The sequence below is a fragment of the Octopus bimaculoides genome, chromosome 2, assembly GCF_046866305.1.
Source record: "Octopus bimaculoides isolate indiv1 chromosome 2, ASM4686630v1, whole genome shotgun sequence".
Classification (NCBI taxonomy): Eukaryota; Metazoa; Mollusca; class Cephalopoda; order Octopoda; family Octopodidae; genus Octopus; species Octopus bimaculoides.
This window is the reverse complement of record NC_142929.1, coordinates 52,295,924-52,316,357: the sequence shown is the minus strand read 5'-3', so window position 1 is coordinate 52,316,357 and position 20,434 is coordinate 52,295,924. Positions and strand designations below refer to the sequence as shown.

General features: G+C 37.4%; 1 protein-coding gene across 8 annotated transcripts in view; it reads left to right on the top strand.

Moving 5' to 3' along the window:
• LOC106867406 (tripartite motif-containing protein 2) overlaps window positions 1-20,434 on the top strand; it is a 147,303-nt gene that overhangs the window by 47,922 nt on the left and 78,947 nt on the right. The window contains exon 1 of one of the 8 annotated variants that reach the window (XM_014912269.3): window positions 1-471. This exon is cut by the window's left edge and continues 36 nt beyond it. The exons of 3 other annotated variants lie outside the window; for them this stretch is intronic. The gene's annotated coding sequence lies outside the window, so the exon portion shown is untranslated. Of the gene's footprint in view, window positions 472-6,385; window positions 6,665-20,434 lie in introns of those variants that run through there. 4 more of the 8 variants (XM_089345514.1, XM_014912268.3, XM_089345513.1 and 1 more) reach the window with 4 other exon arrangements.

Below are 20,434 nucleotides of genomic sequence, written 5' to 3'. Positions count from 1 at the left end.
TAGTAAGCTAATACTTTCCCCGCTGTCTATCTATCTCCCACGTTTGGGAGATAGACAGTATGGAAAATATGGAGCAGCTAGCAGCTCGTTTTGTTTTGTTAATTATGAGACAGAAAGGAAGAGGTAGATGGGAGTAAAGATCCCTGTAGGACTCACACACAGAGCAGGTGGAGTTGAATTATGTCTGCTAATCTTTTGTTTGAGCAGCTATAGAAAAACAACAATTGGTTTTGAATTGGCACGAGGCTAATTTGCGTAAATGGAGGGGAGGAAAATCGATTGACTTATAGGGCCTGGAGGGGATGGATGGGAGACAAGTACAGTGGATGGCGGACGAGATTTAAACTCATAAACGTAAAGCTCCGGATTAGATTAAATATATATATATAAAATAAAAGCTCTTAACCCCGGTTTAAATACGATCTCCACATCAGACGGAGTGTTTGTTCCAGGTATGCAGTTCGAGAAAAGGTACGTTATTTAATCTGTTTAAAAGAGTTGGTTATTTACATTTAACTGATTATCTATTTTTGTCTTTAGTCATTGTACTGCGACAAAGCTGGGGCGCCCCACTTTGTAAGGTTCAATTGAACACATCGATCTCAGTACTTATTTCTTTTAAAGTCTGGTTACTTGTTCTATCGGTCGCTTTTGCCGAACCGCAAGGGAACGGAGACGTCAAGCGATAATGGGGGTGGACACACACACACACACACTCGACGAGCTTCTAATTTCCGTCTGCCAAATCCACTCTCAAAGTTTTGTTCGGTCTAGGGGCCATATAGTAGAAAACACTTATAGGAGCCGCGCAGTAGGACTGAACCCAAGGCTACATAGTTGGGAGCCAAGTTTCTTAACCATACAGTCTCGCTCCTATACTGGGGTTGAGGGCAAAATAACAAAAATAAACACAAACTCGTCGTATATGAATGACATGAGTTCGGTGGACAAGGTTTATTTTCCTTCGAGCAGCTGATTATACATTTCATTACAGTTACGCACTTGTAACCAGGTTAAAGTTTAGTTAATATTTAACACAGCAAGTACGTGCCAACTGTGAATACATAGGGTGTCAACAGAATGTCTTCTTACGCGAGATAATATCTAAAAATATTCTGACAACAAAAACAAAGCTAATTTTAAATATGCATGTCTCTTTGTGTGTGTGTGTGTAAGCGAGAGACAGAAACAGATTGTGTGTGTCTGTCAGAGAGAGATTGTGTGTCTGCGTCTTTTATACTGTTTCAGTCAGTAAACTGCTGCCATGCTGGGGCACCACCTTGAACAAGACACTTAATTTCACGTTGTTCCAGTTCACCCAGCTGTAGAAATGAGTTGCGACGTCGCTGGTGCCCAGCTGTATCAGCCATTGCCTTCCCTTGGATAACATTGATGGCGTGGAGATAGGAGGCTGGTAAGCGTAGTCGACTGCTGGTCTTCCATAAACAACCTTGTCCGGACTTGTTCCTCGGAGGGTTACTTTCTAGGTGTAATCCCATGGTCATTCATGACCGAAGGGTTTTTTTTACCAATATATGTATGCATCTATATATATCTATACCTCGTGGGCATCGGTACCATTTTCCTCTTTCTCCGTTCTTCCATTCTCCGAACTTTCCATCTTTCCGACGAAGGGCTACGCCCGAAACGTCATGCACTGTCTCTTTCCTTTCCTGAGCGTCCAATAACACTATCCATATCACGTCCTCACTTTGTTGTTTTTTTGTTATTGTTTTTTTAACTTATATATATATATATATATATATATGCAATAAATGCATGTATATGTATGTATATATATATATATATATATATGCAATAAATGCATGTATATGTATGCATATGTATATAAATGCAATGAATGCATGTATATGTCTGCATATATATATATTTATATATGAATGCATGTATATATATGCATATGTATATATATGTGCATTTATATGTATGCTTATATATATATATGCATTTGTATGTATATATAAATGCATGTATTTGTATGCACATATATATATAATTGCATGTATATGTATGCATATATGCGCGTATAAATGCATGCATATATGTGCATATAAATGCATGTATATGTATGTATATATATATATATATATGTATACTAACTGATGTACCCGGTAATTCCCGGGAAAGCGGGGCTTATCCTTTGGTTCTGTTCTCATAATTGTTTCGCTAATCCAATAACAACAATACAAAGTATGTAGCCCTTAAAACAGTTTTTGTGCATTTACAGAGAATACCGAACTGTCTTACACAGGATCTAGTTTTTAAGAATTCCCAATAAGTTATGAATACCCAAATTGTGAAGTCAGTTATGAACCCAATAGTAAGAATTCAAATAAAGTAGCCCCAAAAAGGCTTAATGCGTTTCCAGAGTATATAGAACATAGGAAGAAATACTAATAAGGTATGTATACTAAGCATGTTACGTAATAACAGGCTAATCAGATATGAGATAATAACAATTCACAGTAAATAACTTTATTCAATGTAAATAACTGTGTTTCCAGAGAATAGTATCCACAGGGGTGCTAGTGATGGTATATTCGTGAATAAGTCACTGACCGAAATAAGTATATCTATTGTTTAGGAAAACACTATTTACTTGTTTAAGGGTTGTACTGGATAAATTTTGAAAATAATTCAAATACTAAGAAATAAGCATACTCAATTTCATTTTTACCAAATAATTTAGGAAAATGAATGGGTTATTTCCGTTGGCTATATATAAGAATCCTGTCCAGGGGCGAATGGATTATTTCCCTTGGTTTTTAAAATAAAATGTATTTTATATATATATATATATATATAAGATCCTTTCCAGGCGTCCTATTATCGATTTTTTTTTCAACAATCTGAGTATGCCATGCGGTTTCCAGACATGAGTTCTACTCACGTGTCAAGTTTCATCAAAATCGATAAAACGATAAAAATTCTACAAACACACCCACAGACAGAATTTTCCACATATGTAGTAAATGTAAATGCATGTATGCACATATATATAAATGCATGTATGTGTATGCATATATATATAAATGCATGTGTATATATATATATATATATATATATATATATGCTACCTGACGTACCCGGTAATTCCTGGGAAAACGGAGCTGATCCCTTGGTGCCTAATTCATAATTGTTTCGCTAATCCAGTAAGAACAAGACAAAGTATGTAGCCCTTAAAACAGTTTTTGTGCATTTATTGTGAATACCGAACTGTCATACATAGGAACTTGTTTTTAGGAATTCTCAATAAGTTATGAATATCCAAATTGTGAAGTCAGTTATGTAATAACATGAAATTAATTACCTGATAGTAAGAATTCAAATAAAGTAGCCCGAAAAGGGCTTCAATACCTTCCCAGAGTATATATAGAACTGAGAAAGAAATACTAATAAGGTATGTCTACTAAAATCGTTAAGCATGTTACGCAATAACAGGCTAATCAGATATGAGATAATAATTCAAAATAAATAACTCTGAAAAATGCTTTTGTGTTCACAGAGAACATACACACATACATGGTCTGATCAATAAGTATCCCGACTGTTGCTATAGTAACGAAGCTAAAGCACGCAGAGGAAAGCCGCTTGGTACAAGTTAACATTGATCGCAGCTGTGTATGTGCACTAAGTTGTAACGTTCTAGCTCACTTCCGCTGTTTACAGCAGTGCTTGGAAGGAAGGTGTGTAGTGTGTGATCGTCACATTGACCACGACAGAGAAAGTTGGGCAGAGAATCTACATCAAATTTTGCCAAAAACTTGGTGATACCTACTCAGAGGACTACACAAAGTTTTCAAAGTTATATATACACGTGCGTGAGTCGTCTAAGAGACCATAAGTCAAATAAAAGACTATATATATATATATATATACCTCCAGCATATGAGAGAAGCTATGTGCTCCCGGCTAGTATGCCTGAAGAGTCTAATTATACACCATAACCAGTAATAAACTTACTCTCCGAGTCCCGATATATAAAACTATAACTGGTCTATTACTCATATTGAAAGTGCTTGTTTTCTGACTTAGCTGATAATTGTGTGCGTTATGTGTGCACAGATATAGAAATAAATAGGCATATATATATATGTGTGTGTGAGTGTGCATTTTCTTTATTTCCTTAAGGTCATTGCCCTTTGTTTCACACATCTAGCATATTACTACTTGTTCTTTATTTGTCATTGATGTCGTATGAATTAGAGGTTAGTCAGTCAGGAGATTTTCTGGTAATAATAGTTATAGCGGCAGTTACGAAGCATGTTTGTATACAACAGATGAGGAGGACTCTTACAATTTCTGAATTTCTGTACAAACAATTTGTTTACAGTGATCAAATGTTTGTGCTTGTACATTAGCTCACTCCCTCCATCAAATCAGCATTGTCTGTACAGATGCATGATGTCAGAGCGACATGAAATGAAGTGTTTTGGTTAAGAACACCATGCACCGTTGGTCCAGGAATCGAATCCACGATCGAAAGGTTGTGAGTACAACACCCTAACCACTAGGTCACTCGGTTTTACACACACGCATACGCGCGCGCATGCACTGGAACTGACTCTCGAAGCACATATAAGGCTATACATCCCAAAAGGTTTTTTCAACCCAATATGTACATACTATTATATATAGATAGGTTTACATGTGCTTCGAGATCCACATTAAAAAAAAAATAAATTATTTCACCTTCTCTTGAAACGTTATACATTCTTACGACATCAACGAATATATACTATCACATATACACACATTTATACAGATATATGATGGTCTTACGAATAATTCTTCCGAACTTTACACATTTAAGATGCCGGAAAAGATGAAACAAACGGCACTGAATCGGTAATAGATACTGAAATAAATTACCTGGGAACAATTAGACAAATAAAACGTTTTGACAGGACTCATTAAATCAGTTAGACATTACAATGTACAGTTATTATATTTCAGATTACGTAAAGTAATGAAACATAATTTAGAAAACTCAAGTGAACATGAAATAATTATTTTCTGAAATGTTCCAGAAGAATTATGTCGAACGTATTTTACACACACGCCATTAAATACGTACCGATATTCAATGAATGTTTGTTTACATTTTCACTTTGAATTATTTCGGCTTTTAGACTGTGATGTATTAGGTAGACGTACATGCACACACACACAAACGTATGTATGTATGTATGTACATGATCTGATCAATAAATACCCGGACTGTTATAATAACGAAGCTAAAGCATGCGGAGGAAGGCCGCTTGGCACAGATTGACCTTGAACTCTGCTGTGCATGCGCACCAAGTTTTAACGGTCTTGCTCACTTCCGCTGTTTACGGCTTGGACGGAAGGTGTGTAGCATGTGATCGTCGCATTGACCACGACTGTGAAAGTTGAGCAGAGAATCTACATCAAATTTTTCCAAAAGCTTGGCGATACCTGCTCAGAGGCCTACACAGTTTTCAAAAGGTTTTCATCGTTCTTAACACAATCAAGGAGATCTTGTGCAACTGAAATCTGAGAGTCCTTTTGGTTAGGTGAAAGCAGACACGCGTCTCATACTCAAATCTTCAGTGATAATGGACTGAACTGAACCGTAACTAATCTGCAAGTCCTCTCATAACTCACCGATGGTGTTTCGATGATTTTCCCCACACATCTGCGATGTTTTTCTTAGTACTGTTGGTTACGGGTCTCCCAGAACGTTCGTCAATATCAACATTTTTTTCGGCTATCTTGGAAACATTTGCACCACCCATAGACTTGTGTGCGGCTCATACACTCCTCTCCATACACTTTCTGCAATTTTGCGTAGGCTTCTGAGCAGGTATCGCCACGACAACTTTCTCTGTCATGGCCAATGCGACGACCACACACTACACACCTTCCTTCCAAGCACTGCTGTAAACAGCGGAAGTGAGCCAGAACGTTAAAACTTAGTGCGCATGCACAGCAGGGTTCAAGGTCAATCTTTGTCGAGGCTTCATTCTGCATGCTTTAGCTTCGTTACTATGGCAACCGTTCGGATACTTATTGATCAAACCTCATATGTATGTATGTAGGTGGGTTGGTGGATATGTAGGTAGGAATGTATGCATATCACGTGCATGTATATATACACACGTGTATGTCTGTCTCACCTTTTCCCGATTGACAACCAGTGCTGGTTTGTTTGTGTCCCCGTAACATAACAGTTTGGCAAAAGAGGCCTATTAATATAAGTACAGACTATGAAATAAGCACTGGGGGAGGGGAGCATTTGTTCAACTAAAACCCGTCAAGGCCGCAGATCTATGACTGAAACAAGTAAAGATACACACACACACACATGCAGGCACATGTGCATGTTTATGTATATTGTATAGATAAGATAGATAACGACTGTATTGAGCTTACTATGAGGCATTTGTCACAGCTGTCAGACAAGTGTATTTGTTGATGCACTGACTACTGAAGCTGTGTATTGTAGTAATAAGGAAGGGAATAACTTTCATCGGCAGGTCCCAAACAATACAAGCGAGCCATTCATTACAACGAAGATACTGGTTAGTTGAAGAGTAGCTGGTACCTGAGCTAAATCTGATAGAGAGAAAACGAGAGAGAAAGAGAGTAGGTACAGTGGACAGTAAGTAATCGACAATGGGTACGTTTTCAGATTAAGTAGCTTGATTTTTGTTTGTTGTTAATTACAAATCGTCATTTTTATGTGCCAATCTGCAAACGCTCTATTTACATGTTTTAGTGTTTTTTTTTTCTTTTATATTTCATTTATTAAGGAAGTGAAATTAAAGGTATAAATAATGTAGTAAGGTTCCTTTTACTATTTTTCTTTACTAATTATATATACGTTGTTATTGTTTAGCATCAAGTTAGCCTTTAAAAGTTATGTTTAGTTTTCAGAAACAATGAATCATATATTCAAGAAAATTGGGTGTGATTTGAGAGTTAATTTGGCTGTTAGTTCCAGAAAGTCAAGCAAGTATATTAAGAGCTTCCTTCTCGTGTTAGATCATACATTCACGTTAGAAATTATTGGCGGAAAAACCTTATCTCACGCTGAATTTCAAAGTTAAAATCTGTCGTGATCGAAGCCAGTTAGGCACTTGAATGTATAATTTCGGCCGAAAGAAAGAATAAAATAAATGAAATGTGACCGTGTGTCTAACTTAGAAATTAAGAAGTAAAATTAATTTCATGTTTTTTATGCTTTAAGCAGTTTTTTTTTAGTAAATATGAGAGATTTATACTTGCATTTCATTATGCATATACACATTTACGAATATGTGTCTTCCTATGTATGTATCTGACATATCCATCTCTCTCACTCACTCACTCACTCACTCACGCACGCACGCACGCACACTCACTCACTCACTCACTCACTCACTCACGAAAGAATATCGTTTTTGTGGGCTTTTGTCTGTGTTACAATGTTTTGGATTAATTTGTGTGTGAATGTGTCGTCTTGTTTCATATGTGGTCATCCTGTAGTAATCGTGTTCTGAATAGTGTTGTCTTTATTGCAGGTGTGTATATTGGTCAGTGCAAACGTACCTTGGCTATAATTCCGTAACCACGCCGAGCATTAGAAAAATCGAGCTTTTTCATTACATAGTATCTCTATCGCACGCACTCTCTCATTTTGTACTTGTTTGTGATTTTATTGAAGTTATCTCCTTTGCTTTTTCAATTTTAAGCACGTTCCAAAGGGAGATTTTATCTACTAATTGCATAGATAATTGCAGTTAATCGTTTTTCAGTTCCATATATTACATATTTATGACTACCATGTTATGATTTATCTGTATGAAACTGAATACTCATTCCCTGTGTATGAACTGCAGTTAAGAACATTCTGTTAAACTTCTTGTTAGAAGTATAGATATCATCATCGTCTAACGTCCATTTTCCATGCTGGCATGGAGTGGACGGTGTGACCAGGGCTGATAAGGCCAAGGGGATCTTTGTGATTTGACGGGCAACACTTGTTTTCTTAACGAAACACTTTCAAACTTGGGACACTGGTAGAATGTGTCTGTCATACAAAACAACTTTTTCTCTTAGCCTTCTTAACAAAAAATTGTACATCGCAAGTTATTTCATGTTAAAGTTGTTGTATTTCTGTAATTTCAACCAATCACTGACGTCTATTCAACTGAATACAGTCAGCGCTCTTTCGTAAACAATCATTTTTGGCCGGTCATAAAAATGTTATTCCCTGTGACATATTTCATCCGGTTTAATCGTAATTTATACGCATATATTGTTTATATAATAAATTACGCTGTACGTATCTGTGTGTGTATATTTTTGCCATAACCTCACTCATAACCCTAACCCTAACTCTAACCCTAACTCTAAAACCCGAACCCTAACCCTAAACTAGAGTTTGATTTGAAGAAGATTTGGCTGCTATATCTAGAAAATGAAGCACTTGGTGGAGGTGCATTAATAATTGTGGTAGCTCCAATAACAAGTGCAGGCAATATTCAAGTATTTTTATGGCTTTTTCCCCTTTGTTTACGAACAGTCTAGTTAATCGGAAATGTCAGAACTAACGGGGATTAATACCATATACACCGTCACAGCAGTAACTGTATTCAACTGAATAGACGTCAGTGATTAGTTGAAATTATCGAAATAAGACAATTTTTAACGTGAAATAACTTCGAATACAAAATTTATTATCTGTTCTATACCACAAAATATACAAGTATATGAAGTTTGAAAGTGTTTCGGTACCAAAAACACTACATAAAAAAATGTTGCCCGTCAAATCATAAAGGTCCGGCCAAGAGGTACACCAGGCTCCATTGTCTGTTCTAGCATGGTTTCTATGGCTGGATGCCTTTCTGTTGATATTTAGTCGCACGCGCACGCGCACTATATTCTATATATTCCTTAGACAGACTAAAAATACATTTCTTGTCTGTCTTGATTGTGCATGTTGCACTTATGAGATGCATTTATAGTTTGATGTCATGTATTACTGAATATCGAAAATTATGTAGCCAATGAAATAAAGGCATTCAAAGTTTCACTCCATCTACCAAATCCACTCACAATGCTTTGGTCAGCCCGGGTGAAATAGTAGAAGACACTGAGACACTTGTCCAAGATACCACATATTAGGACTGAACCATGTGGTTGGGAAACAAACTTATCACATATCCATACTTGTGTTTTATTTATGTATATACATGCATGTGTGTGTGTGTGTGCGTGTATATCATCATCATCATTTAATGTCCGTTTTTCATACTGGCATGGGTTGGACGGTTTGACTGAGGTCTGGGGAGCTATCAGCTGCACCAGGCTCCAGTCTGATCTGGCAGTATTTCTACAGCTGGATGCCCTTCCTAATGCCAACCACTCCAAGAGTAGGTGCTTTTTATGTGTCACTGGCACAGGAGCCAGTCAGGGGGACCTGGCATCGAACACGTTCAGATAGTGCTTTTTACATGCCACCAGCACGGGGGCCACTCAGGAGGTACTGCATCGGCAATGTTCAGATGGTGCTTTTTATGTGCCACTGGCACAAGAGCCATTCATGGGGTACTGGCATTGACCACGTTTGGATGGTGCTTCTTATGTGCCACTGGCATGGGAGCCAGCCAGGCAGATCTGACATCAACCATGTTCGGATGGTGCTTTTTATGTGCCACCAGCACGAGAGCCAGTCAGGTGGCACTGGCCACAGCTATGACATTGGTTTTACTTTACTCAACAAGTCTTAAGCATTTCATATCGCCCGACGCATTAGGAGTACTCTTAACTGGGCTGGACATGCTTGGTTGTGATCTCACTTTAGCCGAGTCTTCTGTCATTAGCCGAGTCTACTGTCATTACCTCTGTGAGACCCAATGTTCGAAGGTCATGCTTCACCACATCATCCCATGTCTTCCTAGGTCTACCTCTTCTACAGGTTCCTTCCACAGTTAGGGAGTGGCACTTCCTCACACAGCTGTCCTCATCCATTCATAGCATCACCATACCAGCACAATCATCTCTCTTGCATCCCACATTTGATGCTTCTTATGCCCAACTTTTCTCTCAGGGCGCTTACACTCTGCCATGTGTGCACACTGACATTACACATCCAGTGGATCATACTTGCTTCATTTCTTTCAAGCTTATGCATGTCCTCAGCAGTCACAGCCCATGTTTCACTTCTATTTGGAATTCTTCACTTTACTCGTTGCCAACTCTCACCTTACTGACAGCATCCCTGTATAGGGCTTGAACAGCTCTTATCAACCACTCATCTATCCCCAGTTTCTGTATTGACTACCAGATAAGGGTATGGGGGACCCTGTGAAAGGCTTTCTCCAAGTCAACAAAAGCCAAGTACAGTGGTTTATCTTTGGCTAGATATTTCTCCTGCAGTTGCCTTACCAGAAATATAGCATCAGTGGTGCTTCTGCCTAGCACAAAACCAAACTGCATCTCATCCCTCCCTAATTAGTTGGGCTATGACCCTCTCTGTGACTTTCATCACCTGATCTAACAATTTGATACCCCTATAGTTATTTCTATCTAAAGCATCATCTTTACCCTTGTAGCAGTTGACTATGGTGCTGCTTCACCAGTCATTGGGTATGACTACTTCATGAACTACCTGATTTACTATGTGGGTGACAAGACCATAACCCACACCACCCGATAAGCATCTCAGCGATTATTCCTGATGGGTCTGGTGCTTTCCCTGTCTTCATATCCTTAATTGCTTTATCTACCAGGGGACTGTCCTTTTGGGTAGCTGGTCCTTCAATTGGGTAAACCTTTAGCAGGTTCTCCTCTTCCCATTCATTCTCCACATTCAGCAGTCTTCCATAATGGCATCTCCAAGCCTCTTTCTTTGCAGAATCATTAAACGCAAGGGCACCATCATCCATGTGGACACATTTCTCTCCTATGACATCATGGTTTCCTCTCACACATTGTCTTGCAATCGGAAATACTTCAGTTCTTTGGTCCTCATATCGCTGAACATTGACAAACTTCTTTTCTGCTACTCCTTTGGCTGTATATACCTGTCTCTTAGCTTCCCTTTTGGCTATCCTATACATTCTCCTGCTACGCCCACTCTTCCAGGCCTGTTTCTTTGCTCTAATGGCCCTATCTACAGTATTGTTCCACCACCATGTTACCCTAGGTCTGGAAGGGACTTTGCACCAGCCACAGATTTGATCTGTGGCACTCAGCAAGCTGTCTTGCAGGAATTCCCAGCTGCCTTCTATGTCACAGGACTATAACTCTTCTTCCCTATCATCAAATTTCTCAGTAAGGATATTCCTAAATCTCTGACCATGTGAAGGGTTCTTAAGCTGCTTTTCCAGATTGCTCTGCTTTTTGGCATCCTTCTGGCCTCGAGTCTAAGGTCACTAACAACTAGTCTACTTTGGGGGGTACATTCTTCACCAGGGAGGGTTTTTGTGTGTATATATATATATATATAAATAATTAAATGAAGCAGCTACTTAGCAGAGTTTCACCAAAAAGGAAAACAATAATTGTCATTAAATATGACTGAGGCTGTTAGAACACCTACACTGTGTGTGTGTGTGTGTGTGTATGTGGAAAAAACCAACAATACCATGTGTCTTTTTGTGTTGATGTATGGGTAGAGGAAAATACTATAAAGGTTACTTTCCATGCATTTGCTATTTTACCCTCGTTCTGGTCTAATGACCCTCCATATTTGTTTTTGTTCAGTTTCCTTGTATGTCTCCACTGTCCTGTTTTTGTTCCCAACTTTGACCCTTCATAAATCCCATATTTTATTTTGGTATTTATGGGAGCAATTGCCTTCGAAGATTCATATTGTTCAATGCTCGGAATGAGGAGTAGATAGGCAACCGACAAGGGATGAAGGGCCGTTCTTTATATTACTTGTCCTGTTTTCCATTTGTTTGTCTTGTTGTTTGCATATTGAACTCATTTGTTTTTGTATTTCATGTTGTTTACTGTTTGTAACATCCTGTACCCATATATGCATGTGTGTATGTGTATATATATATATATATATATATATGATAATCTCAGATATATAACATAGTAAATTTGATAGACTAAATTAACTGAGATTATCCTTGCAATTAAGAAACAAAATCCCTGCAAGTAAGGGAAACAACTCCAACAATTTCAGATAATTGAAATTTATGAAAAATAAAGTCGATGTAAATTCAGTGAAGTTTCCAACTTACTGAATGTTACATATGTGGAACTGTATATATTTAGATATCCTGCAGTAGCCACCTAAGAAATCTTTCTGAGGGAGATTTTGCTTTCCAATTGTTTAGATAATCTCATCATCACCATCATCATTGTTTTACTTTCCACTTATCCATACTCACATAGGTCAAATTTTCAATGGCCAGATGGCCTACTTGCTGCCAACTAATATTTCCCTTTGGTCAGACTTGTTTTCACAGAAGTTTGTGAGAGAAACCACTTGTATGACAATGATGCTTGTTTTACAACTATCATACAAAGTCCTGGCAAGGAAACAGTAACACATGGACACACATACATATGCATTCATAATCACACACACACACACACACACACACGTATGTACATATGATAGGCTTCTTTCAGCTTCTGTCCATCAAAGTCACTCACATAGCTTGGTGCTATAGTAAAAGACATTTGCCCAAGGTGCCACACAGTGGGACTGAACCCAAAACCAACGTGGTTGGGAAGCAAGTTTCTTACCACGAAGCCACACCTGTCAGTTGATAGGAATTTTTTCAAGTCACTATATTACACATATTAGACCCTATAATACTTCTATTTATTATGCAGAATGTACCTATGATGTATTTTCCATCAGCTATTTTGTTGATGCTTAGAAGCCTTTTGTGCCATTCAATCACTCATCCTCTATAGCTAAAGGAAGAATTTGCTGTTTCCTTTTGTCCTCAAATACATGAACTGTCATTTGACATTTGTATTTGATTTTCATTCTAAACCTATTTAGGCTTTCCTGCAGTATAAAAATAGGTCATTTAACAGAGAGTGTAATTAATATTGTGCTTAAAGGGCAAGTGTAAATAACAGGGTTAGAAAAATCTATGAATGATTTTTTTCAGGGTATCTAGATTCATATCTCACCATTGGGCTGTTTAACTGGATATAGGCGCAGGAGTGGCTGTGTGGTAAGTAGCTTGCTTACCAACCACATGGTTCTGAGTTCAGTCCCACTGCGTAGCATCTTGGACAAGTGTCTTCTACTATAGCCTCGGGCTGACCAAAGCCTTGTGAGTGGATTTGGTAGACGGAAACTGAAAGAAGCCCGTCGTATGTATGTATATATATATATATGTGTGTGTTTGTGTGTCTGTGTTTGTCCCCCTAGAATTGCTTGACAAACGATGCTGGTGTGTTTATGTCCCCGTAACTTAGCGGTTCGGCAAAAGAAACCGATAGGATAAGTACTAGGCTTACAAAGAATAAGTCCCGGGGTCGATTTGCTTGACTAAAGGCGGTGCTCCAGCATGGCCGCAGTCAAATGACTGAAACAAGTAAAAGAGAGTAAAGAGATTATAAGAGAAATCAGATGTAGTGTGCAAGAATGTAGAACTGCACTGGTATGGATATGTGATGCATACGGATGAGGATATTTGAATAAAGAAATGCCAGTAACTTAATGCGAATAGAGCTTGCAACAGAAGGTGACCCAAGAAGACATGAGATGACAGGGTGAAGGCTGATCTCAGGACCTTAGACCTCACATAGGAGAGAAGAAAGAGCTTGTATGACAGGTGGTATGTGATTCTTTAGAAGACTTGTGTACTTCAGCAAAAAAAAAAAAAAAAAAAAAAGTTTCTGGAAGTACAAGGTATAGGACTGGGTCTCATACCTAGTTTCCTATAAGACATTCCCATCATCTTTCATCTCTCTGATGGCACTATTCTGCTGCTGTAATTAAATATAAGCAGAATTGCATACTTCACCAGCTTTTACCTGATACCACTTATCTTTCTTACTACCTGGTCTGTCTGTCTGTCATTCTTAATATTATTCTTTCCACCCACATTTTACATTGACCACTCCCTGAGTGCTCAATTATCTCCTCTACCTCTATATGTCTCTCTATCTCCCCATTCACTATATTTGCTCCACACTCTTATAACTTACCCAACCATGTGTCATCTCTTTCTCCCTTCATCTCTCTCTCCTTGTCTCTCATATGGAAGAATGTGCAAGGATGAAAGACAAGGAGAGAGAGATGAAGAGAGAAAGAGATGACACATGGTTGGGTAAGCCTTGTGAGATGAATTTGGTAGATGGAAACTGAAAGAAGCCTGTTGTATATGTATATATTTGTGTGTGTTTATATTTCCTTGTCTTGGCATCATGGGATAGTTGGAAATGCTAATCACTGCCATTAATTTCTAATATTCTGCAACTAGTGAGGGTTGTTAACAGGAAAGGCATCCAGGCTTAGAAAATCAGCTTACCCATGCAAGCCTGGAAAAGTGGATGTGAAAATGATGACGATAATATTGTGTGTATGTTCTACTGCCATCTGTTAAATTTTCTATGGTTTGAAGTGAAAATATGGTTTGTAGCAAGAGTCAGAGATTGAAAGATTTGATGTTTAAAAGTGGGCAGTGGTGTGATTCTGTATGAGGACCATTACCTGTACCTACTCATGTAACCTATTTACAAGTAGCTCAGCTGAGCCAATTGAGAGCTTAATGTCTTAGTCTGTATACACAATGCAGTGCTTAGTAGCACAACATGGAATCCAGGATTCTTTGATTAGCAGCTCAGTCCTGTATTGATTCAATCAGCTGTAACTATTAGAATAATATATAATTGGTATTTAATTCAGGATAATCGGTTTCTCTTTTGTATTGCTAAGTAAATTCATCTGTCTGATGGAATAATGTTTGGACTGTTCTCGTTAACCCCTTTTTTCCTGAAATGGATTGATCTTTCATTATGTACAGTCTTTTATTGTGTGTTTGCCAAAGATTGGCAAAACAATGCAAGTTAATTGAATCCAACAAAAAGGTTTGTCCAACAATCTTTAGGAATCATTAACACACACACACACACTAATACTCATGTACACGCATGCAGAAATCAATACTGAGGAGTTGTTATATTTGTTTTGTAATGTGTACCAAATGACTTCATCATGAGCTACTTAAGGTATACTGTGTGTGTGTGTATGTGTGCATGCACAGACGTCCTGTTGTACAAACTCACACATTAAAAAAAATACGACATACATGCCAGTAAAGTTACAGTGAATAGGCAGAAATATTACAAGGATGGTACTTATTTTATCAACCCCAAAAGGATGAAAGGCAAAGTCGACCTCGGCAGAATGTGAACTCAGAACATAAAGTCAGACAAAATGCTTAGCAGCATTTTGCCTGGTGCGGCAATGTTTCTGTTGTTAGTTCACTGCCTTAAATGTTGTTCATTTATGTTTAAGTACAGGTAGGTTTTCATCCTGTATACATCATTCATTTTTCTGTTTTACATCATACCTCCATGCTAGTATTACCATCTAAAAGCATTTGCTGTAGAACTTTCACAAGAATTTATATGATATATTATTCAATAATGAATTATATTGATTGCTATGAACTTCTAGCTTAGAGTAAGCAGTTGTTCAGAAACAAAGAGATTTAGTTGTTGGTGGGATGGTCATCACTAGAATTGGCAATAATCAATATATTATATGTACTATAATCACATCACACCTATATATGATATAGTGAACTTTGTTAACTAAAAGGTACATTCCTGGAAAATAGAGGATGACTCAGTTTTTGGTTCTTAATTGTAGTCATGTAACTTTACCCTAGAGAAGCGTGGCCATCATACAATCTCCATTTTCATTCTCCTTTAAGCCTTGAAGTCTTTCACTATATAAGAAATGCCATGTGTGGTATTGGTTTCAAATGTGGGCACAAGGCCAGCAATTTCAGGGATGGGTGTAAGTTGATTACATCGATCCCAGTGCTTAACTACTTATTTTGTCAACCACAAAAGGATGAAAGGCGAAGTCATCCCAGCAGTATTTGAACTCAGAATGTAAAGTTGGAAGAAATGCTGCTCAGCAGTTTTCAGGCAGGTAACAATATTGTCAGTTCACTGCCTCCTATGTGTAATATATTAACTTAAATATGCTGATTTGTGTGTGTGTGTATGTTTGAGAGACAGACAAAGGGAGATTTATATATCTTTTGCTTTCATCTTTTACTTGTTTCAGTTTATGAACTGTGGCCATACTGGAACACTGCTTTGAAGGGTTTAATCAAACAAATCAACCCCAGTACTTATTTTTAAGCCTGATAATTATTTTATTGGTTTCTTTTTGCTGAACTACTAAATCATAGAGGCATAAACAAACCAACATCTGTTGTCAAGTGGTGAAAGGGGACAGACCACATACATATATAATTATATGCATGCGTGTGCACACACACACACATACGTATATATATATATATATATATATATATATATATATATGTATATATATATAGCATTCAATGACAATATGAGTCTTCAAAGACAGTTGCTCCCATAACTTCCAATATATATATATATATATATATATATATATATATATATACAGTGCATAAGGTATTTGAGGACATACCTTTTTTGTCATTGCTGCATTTTTTGCTAACTCTGTATAATCTTTGTTTCAGAAAATAATAATGCCAGACCATCAGCTTACTCAAGAAATGAAGAGGCATGTTGTTATTGTGGTTATAAAGGCTGTGCATAGTGATTTAGAAATATCTCGATTTTTAAAAGTTGTCAGTTCTTTCGTCTACAAAGTTTGTAAGGAGCTAGAGATTGAAGCTGGAAACATATCACCAGTATCAAAGCATAAAAGTGTTCTAAATGCTCTGAAATCATTGAGACACCTGAATTTATCCAGCAAGTTCAACAGACCATTGATTATAATCCCAGAAAGTCCATGAGGTCAATTGCAAAAGATCTCCATGTGTCAGAAGGAACAGTCAGAAATATTGTCCTTGAAGACATCAGATATAAGTCTTACATGATGAGGAAATTTGTCAGAAAAAGCAAAATAAAATCACTACATCAGATCTAAAAAGCTCTTAAACAAACTGAAAAATCCAGCAGAAGAAGATTTGATTTGGTTTTTCTCAAATGAGTAAAACTTCACCCAGTAAACAGAAGAAATGAGAGATGGTTATGTGCAGACCCTTCTGAAGTTCCAAATGTTATGCATACAAAATTTCCTGCAACTATCATGGTTTTAGGGGTTGTCAGCAATGAAGGACATGTGATGCCTCCTTACTTCTTTCCACAAGGTCTTAGAGTTAACTCTGCCGCCTACATTGAGGTCCTGGAAATAATTGTTATACCCTGGATAGACAGTGTATGCAATGGAAGGCTATATGTGTTTCAGTAAGACTCTGCACTATCACATATGGCTCTAGTAACACAGGAATGAATGGCTGAAAATTTTCATGATCACATAACCCCTAACATTTGGCCTCCTAATTCCCCAAAGCTCAAGCCATTGGACTATTACATGTGGAGTGTTGTTGAGAGAGAGGTCAATGAACATGCCCAAAACACCAAAGATTCTATGAAAGCTGCCATAGTCAGAGTAATGTCCAAAATGAACCAGGACCATTTGATTCAAGCATGTAGATGATTTAGATATCATATAGAAGCAGTTGTTGAAGCTGAAGGTGGCTTTATTGAATAACATTATAGAAAAGAAGGTTTATTTTTATCCTCATAGCATTTTTTGAGAAATAAAGTTATTATCTGTTATTATATATCTGCTTTTTTTTTATAGACATAAATCTGTCCTCAAATATCTTACACACCCTTTCATCCTTTCAGGGTTGGTAAAATAAGTACCAGTTGAGTATTGGAATCAATGTAATTGATTTACCCACTCCCCCAAAATTTCAGGCCTTGTGTCTATAGTAGAAAGGTTTATTATTATTATTAAGGTGGTGAGCTGGCAGAATTGTTAGCATGCTGGACGAAATGCTTAGCAGTATTTTGTTTGCTGCTACATTCCGAGTTCAAATTCCGCCGAGGTTGACTTTGCCTTTCATCCTTTTGGGGTTGATAAATTAAGTACCAGTGAAACACTGGTATCAATGTAATTAACTAGTCCCCTCCTCCCAAATTTCAGGCCTTGTGCCTTTAGTAGAAATGATTATTATCATTATTATTGAGTGAGAGAGCAGCACATGCCATCAAAGTGACACTGGGGTACACTATATGAAACCCAATATACCCAGTATGACTACTCGTCTGATAAGGGTACACCAGGCACATACATCACAATCATATGTGCACAACATGGTGATCTTATATCAAGTTAAACAATGCATGACCTTGCAGGTGGCGTCCAGTTAGAATTTTCTTCTGGTTGAGTAGCCCATTCCACTCAAAAGGTTCCTTAAATAAGGGTTCTTTAAGGGTTTTGAACAAAATACCCATGTTTCCAGAGGCGAATTATTCAAATTCCAAAGAATTCCTCTCAACACATGGCTACAATGCTCCCCCACTACTTCTGCTCATGATCAGAGATGCACATATCATCAGCCACTAAGGAACATGCTCAAGCAGTTTAGGTCAAAAAACTGACAAGCAAATCTGTGATATTGAACAGAATATTTGCTGTAGCTCATTTTTTATACCAAGATAAAACATGTTCATGATAACACTTCCAACCATTTTCTTTATGTTCTGGGTTCAAATTCTGTCATGGTCAACTTTACCTTTCATCCTTTCAGGGTCGATAAAATAAGTACTGGGATGAATGTAATCAACTAACTCCCTCCTCTAAATTTCAAGCCTTGTGCATATAGCAGAAAAGATTATTATTATTATTATCATCATCATCATCATTTTATTTTGCGCTTATTCTCAGTGTGAATAATTAGTTTTTAATTTAAAAAACTTTAACTTTCAAATACATCATTCAGTTTATGAACTTGTTCCTGTTCATAAACATCTGTGATATATTTGGTAACAGATGCTAAACTTATTTGATTACCAAATGGCTTAATAGCTCACAAATACAAACTGTCTACCATGATCAAGTTGTTTTAAATATAGTATTTGACATTTTTTTTTATGCATACTTTTTAAGGTTTGCATTTGAACAGTTCTAGTCATTGTTTTCATTGTTTCATTATATATCACCAAAATTAATAGCCTTTTATTGTTATCAATGTTTTCACTCTTAACTTCAAGGAAACATAATGAGATTGAGTAACAACAACAACAGCAATAATAATGATGATAATAATAATAATAATAATAATCCTTGCTGCTATAGGTACAAGGCATGGACTTTTGTGGGGAGGGGGATAATTGATCACATTGACCCCAGTACTTGACTGGTACTTAATTTATCAACCCCAAAAGGATGAAAAGCAAAAGTTGACCCCAGCGGAATTTGAACTCAGAATGTAGCAACAGACGAAATACCACTAAGCATTTCACCTGGCATGCTAACAATTCTGCCAGCTCACTGCCTTAATAATAATCTATTCTGTTAAATGCACAAGACCTGAAATTTTGGATGAGGGGGCTAGCTGATTAACTAAACCACAGTGCTCAACTGGTATTTACTTTATTGATTCCAAAAGGATGAAAGGCAATGTTAACCTCAGTAGCATTTAAGCTCAGAATGTAATGAGCTGGAAGAATTGCTGCTAAGCATTTCGTTCATTGCAGTAATGGTTTGGCCAGTACACCACCTTAATACTATTACTACTACTAATAATAATAACAATAATAGTTTCAAATTTTGCTACAAGGGCAGCAGTTTTGGGGCAGGGGATGATTTGATTACATCGACCCCAGTGTTCAACTGGTACTTTAACTTATTGATCCTGAAAGGATGAAAGGCAAAGTTGACCGCAATAGAATTTGAACTCGGGATGTAGTGACAGACAAAATGCTGCCAAGCATTTTGCCTGATGTGCTATAGGTTTTGCCAACTTGCCACTTTTTTTAATAACTATTTCTACTATAGGCACAAAGCCTGACATCTGTGGGGAGGGAGCTGGTCATTTATATTGACCTCAGTGACAATAGGTACTTATTTCATCATCTCCAAAAGGATAAAAGGCAGTTGACCTGAGTGGAATTTGAACTCAGATCATAAAAGCAGATGAAATAGCCACTAAGTATTTTATCTGACATGTTATCAATTCTACCAGCTTGCTGCCTTAATAATGATGATTTCAAATTGTGGCATATAGCCAGCTGTTTCAGGGAAGGGTTAATTGTGACCCCTGAAAGGATGAAAAGCAAAGCTGACCTTGGCAGAAGTTGAACTTAAAACATATAGACAGAAGAAATGCCGTTAAATATTTTGCTTGGCGTGCTAACAATTCTGCCAGCTCACCACCTTCTTAATAATAAT